Genomic DNA, 15,333 nt, shown 5'->3' with positions numbered 1-15,333 from the left:
CTTAACAGGGGGCTTTGAAGAGTAAAAGAAGTAGGAATACATGACCCTGTATGACATTAAGGGGTACAATTTTAGTCCATTACATTGATGCAGGCATGATATTAAGAGTGAGAGAGAGAAAACTGTCATTTGCAAAATTTTCTATGGGCTTTACATGAACTTTGAAAAAAAAATCAGTTTCTCAAAATAGGCAGGTATGAACTCTCTGCCTTTCAAATTGATTAATCTGGTACAACATGAAAATGTACATTACCACAGTTATAGAAATGAAAGTTACAAAAAGCCAAGTTATTTAAGAGGAAACCACAGAAGAAGACTTACACGTGTTACAAGAGCTTCTGCTGCTGGAAGTTTAGCTCCTGAAGACCATAATATGACATCTATTAACCTCTATGGAATGATAGCCTGAAGGCGCTAGTGGGGAAGGAGCTGCTACCTATGGCATTCTCACAGGTGAAACATGAAATTTTATACAAAGGCAAATGACAGCTCCTTAGAAAACCATTGGAGTTAAGTCTCTGTGGTTAATGAAACAATGGAGAGTCGCAAGTTTCAGTGCTATGGATATCTGCCTTACTGAATCCCATAGGCAACACCAAGCTGTTATGTGCTGCCAACATTCTGGTGTTAGTAAATGGAATCAAACACCAGCAAAAAAGAATTGTATGGAGAGGGTGGGACTAAAGACAGACAGTAGAGCGAAGACAGGCAGAAAGTTTCCTGCTTAAACCATTTCACTGGTACCAAACAGGGACTTGGCAACAATTCTTTGTGAAAGATCTGGAGTGGATCAGAGCTCTAGCAAGGCCACCCTGCCACAAAATAGTCATGCTTCAATCTGGGAAATAAAACATCATCCAGTAAATATAGGAAACAATCATCTTCCTTCAGCTGGTCTTGGTACAGCATGAGCTAGAACATACTAGTTTTGGTTAGCAAACTTCAAGAAAGACATTTTGGAGAAGGTCCAATAGAGAAGAATGAGCACAACCCTAAGATTCAGAAAATATGATGCAAGAGGAAAGGCTGAGAACACAGTAGTGGTGAAGAGAATATTGAGAGAGATATCTACAAGGAGACAAGATAATTTTTGGGAAGAATTTCTGTAAAAGTTTGAGGAACTATTTCAGAAATCAGAAAAATAAAATCAACTGCAATTGCAAAAAGGAGAGGAATAAATTGTTACAGGAAGTAATGCACTTGGATTGCAAACAAGTGTAAGCAATCACAAGCCTGCATGCCTGCCTGTGGAAGTCACTGAATCTCTGCTCTTGTCACCTCTGGAGAACAGGTCATGCCAGCTAAAGTTGACTCTGTCTTGAAGAATAAATAATCTAACCTCTAAAAGTCCTTCTAGATCCTATTTCCCCCTATTTCATACTGTGTTTACAGAAGACATTGATCTTCCTAGAAAATATAACAGATGTAAAGGCACTACAAAAATTTCCACAGAGCCTAATGCCACAGTATTGAGTTTTGATTTTTTTCTACTTCTAGAAATTATAAATCCACACCAATATGATTTAGTACCAGTAAAGATGACATTACAAGTATTGCACTGATCAATAAGGCCTTGACTGCAGGAAGAAAACTGCATCTTGTTTACTCTTCGGTTTCACATTGAACTAAGATTTTCTAATAATTGCCTCTGTGAACACAGTAAGTATTCAGTAAATGTGAGATAACATTTCCCGGGTTTTGTAATTCTGAAAATATGCTATAAATCAACACCTTTGTTTCTGCAGTTCTTTCCTGCATAAACACATCATCCTCAAGTTCCAGAATCAAGTTGATCCTGACTTTAAATTTGGCTTTTGGATTACAGACCAGTGTAACTTCTGAAACCTGTCTTTCCTAATTCTGTATGCCCTTGCATTTGACTAGCATGATCCTCTTCAAAACATTTTCTACATGTAATATGTTCTTAAATAAAACACTAGCAAAATAAGTGTGTTTTTCTCAAGAGCAGCATTATCCAAAATTCTCTACACGTAAACTTTGAAAGAACCACGGTGGGGTTTTTTTCTGTTGCTTTGAAAACCGCAGCATCATGAACTTTTAACAGTTTCTCTACTACCTCCATTAAAGAATGGATTTCTGAATCATATTTCTACACTGACTCAGAGAGAAAAAGATAAATGGGAGATCAGCTTTAGAAAAAATGGGTTGGATTACTACCTGTAATTTCCGATATAAACATCCAAATTCACTGAGTCTGCAAAACCAAGTCCAAAGAACAGACTCACCCTTTCAAGTATTTATTAAGTACTGCTTCTGGTCAGGCTGGAAATACTTTTAAAAAAACCCCAATTTGTTGTATTAAATTGTTTCCAGGCAGAGCTATGAAGCCCTGTTATTTTTAAAATTTAAACAACAGCAGATACATTTTTCTCATGTAGGTTTGGTTCAGCTCCTATTCAAGCTTGCAATTTTATCTACTACTACCACTTTTCCCTTTGTAAGGTTTTCTGGTCTACCATGGAGGAGTCATCATTAACCACTGCTGTAACTACAATTTTTAGAACATTTTTTTATGTTTAAGCTCATCCTTCAACTATCAAGTTCCTAGAGTATCATAAATTATTTTAATTTCCCACGCCCCAGTAAAGAAAATTCTTATATGAATGGAATTCTCTGTTTTTTCTGCCATAGACTCCTCCCCTTTTTTTCTTTTCATCTTGCTGAAAGAAATGTTTCACATCTACTCAAAAGAAGCATGATCTGTATTTCTGTACAGGAGTTGTAAGACTTAAAGAACCAATTACAGATAGATGCTACAAGATTCTTGGCATTTTCAACTTACAGAATATTCAAGAAGATTTAATAGGTCTTTCAAATTTTCACAAAACTTAGATTCTGTCCATTTCCTTCTTTCTTGTACTGAAAAAACTCTATTGTTTTATTACGACTTTTAATTTCAAAGCTCATCTAATCTTATCTATAATGCAATGAAAAACTCAGTGGACTCCTAAAATGCAGCTTAAGCAACAACTGCTGAAGATTCAGGAGTTCTAACACAAAGACAAACGGCCAAGGCGGTTTGTGGTGAGAATCTGACAACTAATCAAACACCTGTTTGCAGACTAGATTTTTGAGATAGGTGAGAATTTTCTAACTTCAACCCCACCGGTTCAGCTTCACTCTGCACAATCCATATCTTAGGCAGCCATCAATTACAATAATATTGTGGAACTGTCTCCAAAATTTCTAGCTCCCACAGTAATGTTGATACTTTTGCATATCCAATTTCTGTCTCCAAGAATGAAGTTCCACGGCAATTTAAGCTGCTCTGCCAGGGCTGCCATGTGCTCTCCCTCCCAGCCATCCATCATCTCTTCTCCAAACCAATGCTGGTGGATATGGGATGCATGGGACTGGAGGGAAGCCAATTCAGGGAGCCTGGCCAGAACTGGGTTGGATCCTGCAGGGCAAATTTTTGTCTGGTCAGCTCTCTGATATGCAGTTTCCAAGGTTTTGTATTATTTGACAAATATGCATCAGGGCAGCACATGTCAAAAGGATATTTTATTTTTAAAATGCTTCTCTAGTTTGTGAGTAAAATGTGGAAACCAACACATATTTAGAACCAGAACAGAACTGTTCTTGCCTGAAATAAAAGAGTACATATGATATTATATTTGGGTTCTCTGTCTACAGCCTTCACTTGCCTATTTATACTTTTGGATTTTTAAGAAGGGATAAATTTTATTATATATGGAAACACTGCTGCAACATTAGTAGGTCTAGTGGTATTGGGTTTTTTCTATAACACAGTTCTGCTGTGTCACTTTTCCAAACTAGAAACAAGCACAGCAAAACCATCTGTTTACTTATCATCCAGAATATGTGTTCTCTTGCTTTAAATATAAAGAATCTCATTCTCTTTACATCCAGTAATTTCTTCCTAAACTTTCAGATGATGAATGACAGAGAAAATTTTATACATTGTTAGGGCATCTTAAGCTTTCAAGCAGTTTTATTTATTATTGGGTTCATACAAGAGATTGACAGAACTTACTTTAAGTTACTTAGCTGCTGCAGTCCAAGACTGCCAAGTAATACCATATTTCTTTTTTTTTTCCATTTTCTCATTTTCAGACCTTGCTCTAGTCAACAATACTTTTGATACACTCATATGAATAATTTCTCATTCATATCCAAGCAAATTGAAATAATGTTTCTAGGACAGTTCTTCTTGGCTTTTTTCCTCCAGAGACATTTTATTCTTATACAATCAGACATTTTTTCTGCTTCCAAAGAGAAGAAGAACAGACAAGCAAGGTCCCACAACATCTTCATCCAATCTGAGGTGGCACTGCTGCATCTCAGACCTCCTGTCCCTCAATGCGCAATGTTAAGGTGCTCCTGTGAAATATGGCTCCAGCACCTGAGGTGCGTGTGCTTTGAGTTAGCCTGCTTCTAGGATTTCCCTAGGCTGCTTATCGCTGTCCCTGAACTCTGTTCTTCAAAAAACTCTTTTGTGTCTCCTCTACAACCAAGTTAAAGATATGACATCCATCTATTCTGTTGCAGACATGGAAGAAACCAATCTCCCCCATCTGTGCAGCAGCCTGCCACTCTCACTAGCCTGCCTTTAGTAGAGCTCTGTGATTTTTGGCTTCTTCTTTATTCATTTGACTAAGGAGAGTGTTTCTGACCAGTAGAAATCAAGTTTACTATTTTTAAACCATAATTTTTATACTTAAAGATGCATTAATAAAATTCCTCCTGTCTTTTGTGGTACATTTTCTGTTCTCTATCTACACAATAACTGAATATGTGACTGTGTTACTGCTCTGGTAAGAACAATCCATTGTTAGTTTCATGAATGATTCAACTAGACAATTTTGTAGATTGTTTTGAAAAGTAAGCCTTCAGAATTTTAGAACTGTTACAAAAATTTACCTCTTCTTTATACAACCAGTCAAGCCATTCTTCTTACACAGACAATACCACAGGAAAAAAAATAATGTTAAGGTGTTAAAGTGTGAAAATCAAGGAAAATAATTTATAGAAGCTACTTGAAAATATACTTACCAGATGAACTGTTAAATGAACACCCTAGAGCAGTTCTGATGAAGACAAGTGGCAAGGGATGAAGACAAGTAACCTGAAGTTACAGAATTAAATATTTATGCCATTCATACAAAAGGAAGTCTAACAAAGAAAGTACAAGACAGAAATTTAAGTTCAGTAGAGGTTTCATAGGTATTGCAATATACACATAGTGCTTTTTGGTCAAGAAAGATTACTGATTCTATTTGTTGTTGTCTTAAAATCACACCTTGAGTAGAAACTTCAAATCCAAAAGGTCCATTAGATGTGTCTCCCAAGAGATATTGATGGATTACTCAGGGAAAAAATGGCAAATCAGGGATCCAATCTAATTTCCCGATTCAGTTACTCACACTTGCAAACCAAACTCTGGCAAACTGTGACCCTCAACAGTTCCCCAATAATTTCATTTTGCTGTTTCTGCAAGCTGTACCCAGACAAAACATCTTTCGGTTGCTTCAACAAAAATAATTACAGTGGAAGAAGCCTTATCTCTTGGGCTAATTCTCCATCCATGTGTTCTTCCACTTCTCTATGGCTACTTTGCAGTGGAGCCAGCTTGCTGATTTAGCTAAATAAACAAGAGCTTCAGGTGTCCATGAAACTGTACCCTCACCAACCACACAGCCTTCTCTTTAGGAGATGTCAGGGAACTCTGCTCTAGACTCAGAGGGACAGGCACACTCATTCTTTAAAAACTTTCTACAGAACAGTAATACTGTGATACCCTTCCTCTCCCTCAGCTACTATAGCACCCTTCTTCACCATCAAACACAGGCACACATTGCAGAAAACCAGAAGGCACCAATATAATGAGAGCGAATTCCATCAGCACAGAGGAGTATGTTCTCTGTGCTTCATGAACAGCACACGCTACCACCGATGCATGTGCCCAGTGGCTCCAGGAGATACACACAGACTGATTTAACACCTGCTCAGAAGGATGGAACTGTCTGTGGAATACTCACCAGGGTCTTCAACGCTGGTGGAATTAATTTACTTATGCCCATCACAGTATCAGTGCACTACTTAGTGAAATGTATTTCTAGTGTGATTTCTTGTTCTCAGTACAATGCAGATTTGTTAGTGTTCTTAAATGAAAGCTTTTGCCCATTGCTATCCAGAAGACAAAGTCACAATTCATAGCTAAGAGATCACCTTTTGACTTTTTGAAAGTCATATACTTTATGGCCTGGAAAGTCACGTACAGACATTTTTAGTTTTTAAAAAAAGATCACCAGCTGGCATCACTTGGAAGAGGAAGTCCTTTCCCAAGCTGGCCAAGGAGGACAAACAGATGTCAGGAGAAAAAGCTTATTTGCGAGTCAAGTCTGTGGAAAACATCAGCAAAACTATCTAGCAGGATGCTGCACGTGAATATTGGTGTATGGCAAAGGCCCAGAAAAAGTAAATGCAAAAAGCTGGTACGGGACATGTCACTACTTACATTTAGACTAAACCAAGAGAAAAGACAGTAATTCAAGTAAAATCCATGTTTGTCTCAAATGATTACTAGTGAGGCTGTAGCAGTCTTTAGTAGAGTAACAACTAAAAGTAGGATTAGCAAACAATGCATCTTCTTTCAGTGCAACAAAATCCTGTCGTTCCTTCTCTTTGAAGCGTTAACTACTTTGTAGTCACTGGATTAGAAGACTTGAGTGCTTGCATGCTTTCCAGACATGCTGAGCCTAATGACAACTTCCTTTATAAAGCAACAGCCTCACAATGAATAAACAAACTTAAATAGCAAACCATTCTTTGCACAGAGAACATAGTGACAGATGCTATAAATTAGATGGAATACTGTAAGTAGCATTTCTTCCTTCTAAGCAACCACACAAGGCAACAGAGAACATCTATAGAAAGAACCATTTTTGAAAAAATGAAAAAAAGTTTGCTTAATATTTTTTCTTCGTCTGCAATGTTAAAAAAATAAACACAAAGAGACCTTTAAAATAAATTATCTCAATCAGAAGTATGATTAAAAGCTTGAGATGCTGAGTGCTACTAAAAGATATTTTTATTGAATCTAAAATGTGAATTTAAGACTCTGAGAATAAGCTATGAAAAGAACTCCACAAGTCTTCTATACAGAAGATTCTCACAGCTATCAAACAAAACCCAGTATTTCTTACCATTCCTTCCTTTTACTCTTCCTTCTCACTGGCTGGTGGACTAAGACTGTCAGTTTCCTAATTAGTGGTCAAACATATTTCCATGCCAATGCCTGCAAGCTATTCACACCTTAGACAAAGTGCAGTGAGTTTAGAAAAAAGATCAGCTTTTCTGCAAACAACTGAAAACTCAGTAAATAGGATTAATTTGCCTTGTCTCTCATCTTGTCCTTTTCTTCCAGCATCTTGCTTTTATGTGCTGTTTACAGCAACAAAGACATTAAGGGGAAAAGTGCAGTGCCAGTACAAATGCTTAATTTAATTGAGACACTCAGTGGGGGAAAAAAAATCAGTGCCAACTCTTGACTCAGAGATAAAGTTCATCACTAAACTAACAACTTAATTAATGCTAGAAAAGTTTGAGATTTGACCTAAAAATAGTTAATGCGGTCAATATAATTCATTAAAAGCTATCTGCGAACTCCTTGTACTCAAAGATGGACTGACTTTTATCAGATGATTTGTGTACAGTTTCCAGAGCTGAATCTCTTGCATTAAAGTCGGGATGGAGCTATGGCTGAATCTTATGCAACTTTCAAGATTTAAGTATTTTACAACATTTTTCCACTTCAGCATTTAAAGGCATTCAGAAGTAATCCATACTTGGATTAATTTCTCCATAAACATTGTACAAATGTTTGAAATTAGAGGGTTTTTCTCCTTTATGAAGATAGGTAGAAGTTTACAAACTTCAGGGCTCTCAAAATCATAGGCATGAGTTACCATTACGTTTTCATTCCTAGACATTCTGCTGACAGAGTTTTGGTGTTTTGGTTGGTTTTTTTCTCCGTTCTGCTCCATTCTGCATATTTCTCAAGTCACATGAGCATTAACTTCCAGTTGATTAAACATACTTTCCTATTTAATGGCAAGGGGGCAAAAGTCTGTAAGCCGGGTCCATTGTGCGTCACCATTTTCAACGTTGCCTCTCACCTGGCCATATTCTAAAAGTGAGCACTGAAAAGGCTGAAATAGCATTGTCAAAAATAAACCTTTAAGTGAAATGTAGATTAACAAATACTCTGTTTACCATTAAGCAAATCTAATTAAACAGAAGAATACCCCTCAACAATAGAAGTACACAAGAATTTATTGCTGTGATTATGGGCTCTCAACCCATGCGCTGCTTATTCAAAGAAAATGGAGTCTCAAACTTCATGCCCATCGAGTAGAGTGAATCCACACTTTCCACAGGCGGCTGAGACGATTATCACACGCCTGTTTGTGAGGTAGAGCTCAAAAGAAAATTATAAATCCCAAATACTCTTTTAATGGTAATTTATGATTTCATATTGCCTCCGAGAAGGCTGAAACCGGACACGTCTCCTGAGAGCATGGCAGCACACTCACGGCACGGGGCAGCCCGTGGCGCACAAGGAAGGACGAAGGTGCGCTGCCCCGCTCCTCCCGGCGCCGGGCGCTCCCCCGCGGCAGCTCCAGAGGCTCCCGGGAGCCCCTCCGCCCCCGGGGAGGCTCTGGGAGAGCGGGGAGAGCCCGGCCGCGAAGCCACAGCCGTACCGTGTTCTGGAGCGGCAGCGGGGGGCAAGAGAAGGAAGGAAGGAAGGAAGGAAAGAAGCTCACGGGACGCTTGTGCACACCTCCCTGCCGCTGCATTCGGGAAACAGAGCGAGCTGCTCGGGGAAAAGGGGACGGAGAGGGGACGGGGACAGACAGTCCGGCATCTGCTCTCAAAGCCGCTGGAGGATGACGGCCATCCTCACTGCGGCCCCGGGGGATCCCCCGGAGCCCCGGAGCCCGCAGGAGGGGCACAGCAGCGGGGCAGCCTCTTCAAAGGGAGCAATAAAGGCTCTAGGAAAAATAAAGGCGACGGGAACTGACCCCAAATCCGCGAGCTGTAACATGCCCGCCTCCTGCTCTCGCCCCGGAAAGCTCCCAGACCTCTAGCTTTCTGCTGACCCTCTCCCTTCATGGCAAAGCAACAAATGGCAGGACCTCGGTCCCCGGAGCTGAATAACAGGAAATATAGGCATCTGTCACCTCCCGGCGAGAGCTAAATGGATTAGCGAAAGCAACAAAGGGAAGAAAAGCTCTTTCAAACGTGCAATTGATTAACAAGTCCCCTCTAATCTGCAGCATCACTGTTTTTCCTTAAAGACATCATCGGTCTCCTCCAGCACGTCGGTGCAATTCAGTCAAAGCCAGGAAAGGCGGGGGAGGAAGGCACTGCTAACCCGCCGAGCTCCGCGCTGCCCGGCGAGGACAGAGCGGGAAGGGCTGCAAACCTGGCGTGGAAACGGTGCAGCCTTGTCCTCTGTTTCCTCAGTGCCTCAGTGGGCAGAGACTCCCGGGAAGGACTTTGAGAGTAAAGTTTATCTGCTGCAGAGGGGGAGAGGGCAATTTTCCAGAGAATGGCTTCGTGAAAGATCAAAGAGCTGGATCCGGCAGCTCCTACCTCGACGGTGCATTTCACATCCCAGAGAAAACGAAAACGTTAAGCCTCCCCTTTCCTGCTCTGAAAGCCCCACACAGCTTAGGCGCGAGTGAAGGAGGGAAAAATTTGAAAAAAAGTTTATGCGGCTTCTTTTACAGGAACTGTCTTACACCATCGTGGCTCTCCAACCCCACACGTTCCCTTAGGCCTCTAAATCACGGCGCTACCCTCGGAGATGCCGGACAAACTGGCATCTACTCAGCACCCGCACCGCTGCTGCCACGGCGCAAGGTCAGATGTTAACAGGGACAGCTTATTCAGCCCTAAAAACAACGGCGGAGCTCACTGAACCGCGCGTCCTAGTGTTTCCTGAGCCCAGAGTCTGACCTCCTCAGTCCCTGAGGGTCGGCCAGGTACACAGAGAAAATGGGACCCTCTAAAGCCCAAAAACACACAGAAAGAAACCCCGCCGAGCCTCCATGAGCTGCAAGCGCGGCGGCTGCCCCCTCGCCCACTCAACTTTAATCCCCTCCTGGTTCCCGCTGAGATTCTGGCAACACTCAACGTCCCAAATAATAACGCATTATTATAACCATTCCGAGGAGAGGGCTGGAAGGCGGGCAGAGTGAAGGAGGAAGCTCCGCTCATTGCTATCCACCCTCGGCAATAACAAAACCCCGAACTTTCCTTTGTTTTCTCCTTCTTTCTCCCTCCCCCCTGCCCCCCGTCAGTGGCGACCAACCAGCCTCGGAGCGCTGAGCCGGCCGAAAAGAGGCACGGAGCGCCTTTCACCCGAGCGGGGCAGGGGCGCGGTGATGCGCTCGGGGTAAAAACTGTAGCTGCCCTCGCCTCCAGCCAACCCCCGCCCCCTCGTAAAGAACACAACATCAGGTTTCCATTGTGCCAAGAAGAACTGAGGGGGGAAAAAAAAAAGAAAGGGAAAAAAAAAAAGAAGAATAAAAGGATGGCGGAAGAAAGCGAGAAAGTAAGGAAGACAATAAAATAAGGGGGGGGGGGGGAATAAAAGAAAAGCAAAAAGGTAAGAAAGGAAGGAAAGTAGCCAACATGAATCACCACCTGGGGATGCTGGCGGGTCCGCTGGTCCCAAGTGGATACGCGCAATTCTCCTAGGAACAGGACGAGCTTTCCCGGCCTCCCCTCTCCCCGTACACCCCAACTCGAAGAGCAGAAGCATCCTCCCCTGCAGCCAGGGTGCCGCTCCTTACCTGCGGCGCGGAGGCTCAGGAGCGAGGCGGCCGCCAGCAGGAGCAGGAGGCGACCCGCCGCCCCCCGCCGTCCCGCCGCCGCCGCGGGGTCCATGCTGCCCGCCCGGCACTGATCCTGCCGGAGCCGCGGGAGCAGCGCCGGCGGGCGCTCTGGGGTCCGCTGCCGATGCCGTAAACTCGTCCCGGCTCCGCCGCCGCGGCCCTGCGCTCCCGCTAACGGACCGTACCCGACTGGGGGCGGAGGAAGCCGCGCTCCTTTCCCCTCCTCCTCCTCCTCCTCCGCCTCCTCCTTCCCCAGCATCCGAACGTCACCCGGGACTCGGCGCAGGGGAGGGGAGCGGCGCCGGGGGGCGGACGGGCCCGGGACAGTCCCATCGCTCCGGCACCCTCTGCCGGGGGCAGCCCGGCCCCGGGCGAGTCCCCGCACACTTTTCCCTCCGCACTCGACGGTCACCAGGAGCCAGCAGGAGCTGGGCCCCCTCTGAAAGGCGAGTCCTGCTCCCAGAGGCCTCAGGAGCCTGCAACCTTCCTCGCAAAAATCCCCAGTAAAACAAAAAGGAGCGGGCGAAAGGCACATCGGCCAAAACCGCTACGGCTTTTCTCCTTTGCCTTCTTCCTCCTCGCTGCGCAAGTGAAGAGGTTTTGCGCCCCTGCAGCGTTAAAGACAGTGGGTTGAACACGGTTTCTCCTGCCCCCAGAGCGCCCAGGGCCGTCAGCCCCGCCGCACGTATTCGGAGAAGCAAGAACCAGTGCGGCCGGCCGGGGTCTTCTTTGTGCTCTACGGGTTCTCTCATGATGGGGTGTCAGAAGTAAAGTTTGCTTTCCGTCTTCAGCAGGCAGAAAAGATTCTGCTGACAATTTCAAAATAGTTTCAAAATATCTCCAAATATTCTCAAAAAGTTTCAAAATGTCTCCAAGTTATATACTACCAGAAATAAGAGCATTCTGAGCACAATTTAAGTAAGCTTTTCGAGCTGATGTTTTAGTGATGGGGGGGAAGGAGGGAAGAAGGAGTTGTCCTGGTTTGCGTCTGCAGTTCAAAGAAATCGGTATTCGAAGATAATGCAGAACTGTCAGCAGGCTTCTTTTAACTCCTCATATAAACTCCAAGGATGCAGTTCAGCCAATTAATTTCTGCGTTTTAAAAGTTATAATTTAACAGCATATTTAATTAGATGTCTTCACTGCAAATACATTTCTGTTCTTTTAGATTTCATTTCTAAAGATCTGATGCTGAGTAATGCTGAATACATACAAATCCCTTGAAGTTCTTCTTCAAATCAAGCTCTAAATTCACAATAATTTTAGTGAAATTAATTTTCCATTACATTTGCTTCTTAATGCAAACAAAGGCAAACTTTACAACATATTCTTTCTTCCTTCTTTTGCACTCGGCTTCTTTCCTCTCAAGTTTCCAGTTCCATCTTGAAAATTCTTCTGGCACCTAAGAGTGACAAAGGGAGGTCTTGATCCCTCTTTGGCAGGAATGTAGGGACTGACTGATTCAGCCCCTTGCCATCACAACAACACATTTTAAAATCCCTTTCATAAACTTATGAAACCTAAGGGAAAAGTAGTGATGATCCTTTTTATAAACTCCATTCCTTGGATTAAAGGCTGCTCCAGACTTTGCTTCTTTGATTCCAGACTGTGTATATTCAGATGAGTTTATATTCCTTCTCTCTTGTGCCACTACTACCCTTCCCACTTCCCCTCTCTATGACATAAAATGACAGAGTCACGCCTCAACCTTTATGTTGTTCCACTAAAGAACCTAAATCTTTTAATTTCCTTTGAAATGATCAGTTATGTGTTCCCTGATCACCCTAATCCTTTTTCCTGCCACACTGAATATCCCCTCACTCCTCAAAAATTTTGGGAGTCTGATTTAATCTTTCTGATGATGAGTGGCTTGAGGTCGACACAGTGCTGGAGATGCTTTTTCTACTACAGCACTTTTAATTTCCTTTCTGTGGTGAAAAGATTGATGCATACCAGTGATTTACAGTGCCTGGCCAGTTATAGGTATACTATGATGTGTTAGAAAATCTACTTCCCTCTTTCTTTATACTTTCCAGTGTATAACTAACAGCAGAGACCTGCATCAAAATCCTGACCTCACTAATCCACCCCACCCCCCCTTTTTTGTAGCTCAATTCATCAATATCAGTTCCTTCTGCACCTTCTTTTATTAAAAACACCTCTTAGCTTTGCATTAACAAAAAAATTTGGTTGCACATTGGTAAATGAAATCAATGTGAAGAAGTGTCCCCAAGAAACTAAAGCAGAGACAGTGCTACGACTTTTAAAACAAAGTTTAGGTGCTTAAAAAACTGCAACAATTACTTGCGGAAAGTACAAATTCAAACTCTATATTCCTCTAAAATTTATGATTGTACAGCTGTGTTACTTGCCTTCCAGCCTAATAGGAAATAAAAATGTCTGCATAAATTTGTCTACATTTTGCATAATCATTACAATAAATAATTTTTTTTTTCTCTCTTAGGGTCTGAAAGATCTCACAAAATAACTAGGATATAGATAGGATATAGACCCACTTTTTGCATTTGGGAATAAATTAGCATATGCTACAAACTTTGGTTGTGAATAATTTTTCTGACTTGGGAGGGGAAACTGGTTGTTTCATGAACACTAAATGACTTGCCCAAGTTAGCTACTGAGAATTTAAGTCATCTTTAGTTCCACAAATTATTTTGTCGCTAACCACAAAAACTGCTATTCATATTTCACATTGCAAGTAAAGTCATTACAGTGAAGAAACCACAGCACAAATTCTCACTCAGTATTGTAGAAAAACATGTACAGCAAAGACAGACGTGTGGAACAGCTGCACGTTCTGAGCTGGTTCCCCCAGTTCGCATAAGCCATTAGAGAGATCACGTGTTGTGCAGCATATGGCCTCAAACTGTTTTGTCACTAGCTGAGGAAAAAAAAGCTGTGCACGTATTTGTTTGCATGACCATATGGTATGTGCCTGATAGGAGCAGTTAAAAGCAATGGGCAAAGCTGGAATTCAGCACGACCTTCCTTGGGGAATACCTGACAGAATTTGGGTGGATTCCCTATGCTGTTTTTGTCTGCTTTCATAATACATATTAAAAACAGTGACTTTAAAGAAAGAAATGTTGTTCTAACTTGAAGGTCTCAGTGTGTCTATAGTCATCCTGCAAGCTTTGATAAACTTTAATTGGTACACAATCTTTAGCAAAAAATTAATTCCTCCCCTGATCCTTTTATTCCTGTGATGAAAGCAGCACAGAAAACATTGCCTACATGTTTCACATTTTCAGGATCAATTCTTGGGCTTTATTCTCCAATATTAAAATACATTACATAGATTGGCCAAAACTGAAAAAAGTATTTGGTCATAAAACACAGGATTCAGACACTAAAGTCCAAATTTGTAATGCGAAAATGCACCTGTTTAGTCTTGAATATTCCTTCTTAGCTGAATCCTGTTAGATGTAAACATTCCTTGTGTGATCAGTTATACATGTTCAGAACTGCCCCAGCCGCAGCAATCGAGCGATCACTTCCACAGAGATCCAGAAACTTTCCTGCTACAGCACTTGAGATTCTTGGCTAACTGTGCCTGATTCTGACCACACATACAATTTTGGTCACTGTCTTCTGAAGAGCATATTTTGGAAGAGAACTGAGGTGATTGTGCTCAGTGTTATGTATCAGCCCAGCAAATACCAACCCAGCCTATGGAGAGCTGGGTTCTTGACGTCTAGATCCTGAGGGAATGACTTGGTCACAGTGCACTGTGCAGAAGAGTGGGACACATTCTACTCCACTTACGGGAGTCTGTCATGGTGTGCAAACAAACAAACTGGAGAGTTTGGGATGGAAGTGAGAAGGCACAAGGGAAAGCTGAGCTGGATTGTTCAGACACTGAGCATTATGTAGGAATTTGATGAGACTGTTGGTTGTAATAAATGTTACAGTTATTGAAACAAAAAGAAAATAGTTTGGAGCAGCTATTCAAATAAAGAACTGCGTGTTTAGTCTACCTGCCTATTTCTGTAGTTTGTTGTTGTTTTTTTTTTTTTAATGAACCAAACCTATTAAATAGGTTAAAATAATTAAATATTTCAAATATTAAATAAAACAAAATTAGTGTAAATATTAAAATAAAACACAATTTAAAAACATTCATTAGAAAATCTTTTCCTACAAAAAAAAAAATCAGGTTTTGATCCACATTTTTAGACCATTGCTTCTTATGCTTTTGATTTTGAGAGATTTATGTGTGTATATTAAAAGGGTGAGAATAAAAAACTTGAAGGAATTATTTTTACCTCAGAAGGTAAAACCCATTTCTACCAGGAGAAAGGTATTTCACCCATTTCTTGGGAACCATGTCTTTGCTTTTGTTTCCAGGTCAACATACACAAACATGTCAAGTAGTACTGCTACAGGAGCCAACCCACCAGAACAAACAAATCTGCAAGCATTCATA

At 41.8% G+C, this 15,333-nt stretch overlaps 1 protein-coding gene across 1 annotated transcript in view; it reads right to left on the bottom strand.

Annotated features, from left to right (window-relative positions):
• The window catches only part of ROR2 (receptor tyrosine kinase like orphan receptor 2), a 144,405-nt gene extending 133,495 nt beyond the window's left edge, over positions 1-10,910 (bottom strand). Inside the window, exon 1 of the mRNA XM_058823861.1 lies at positions 10,848-10,910. The gene's annotated coding sequence lies outside the window, so the exon portion shown is untranslated. The remainder of the gene's footprint in view (positions 1-10,847) is intronic.
• Between the last annotated feature and the right edge of the window lie 4,423 nt (positions 10,911-15,333).

Source organism: Ammospiza caudacuta, chromosome Z (genome assembly GCF_027887145.1).
Source record: "Ammospiza caudacuta isolate bAmmCau1 chromosome Z, bAmmCau1.pri, whole genome shotgun sequence".
In the NCBI taxonomy this organism is placed as follows: Eukaryota; Metazoa; Chordata; class Aves; order Passeriformes; family Passerellidae; genus Ammospiza; species Ammospiza caudacuta.
Note: the sequence above shows the minus strand (reverse complement) of the source record. Positions and strands in the feature narration are given on the sequence as shown.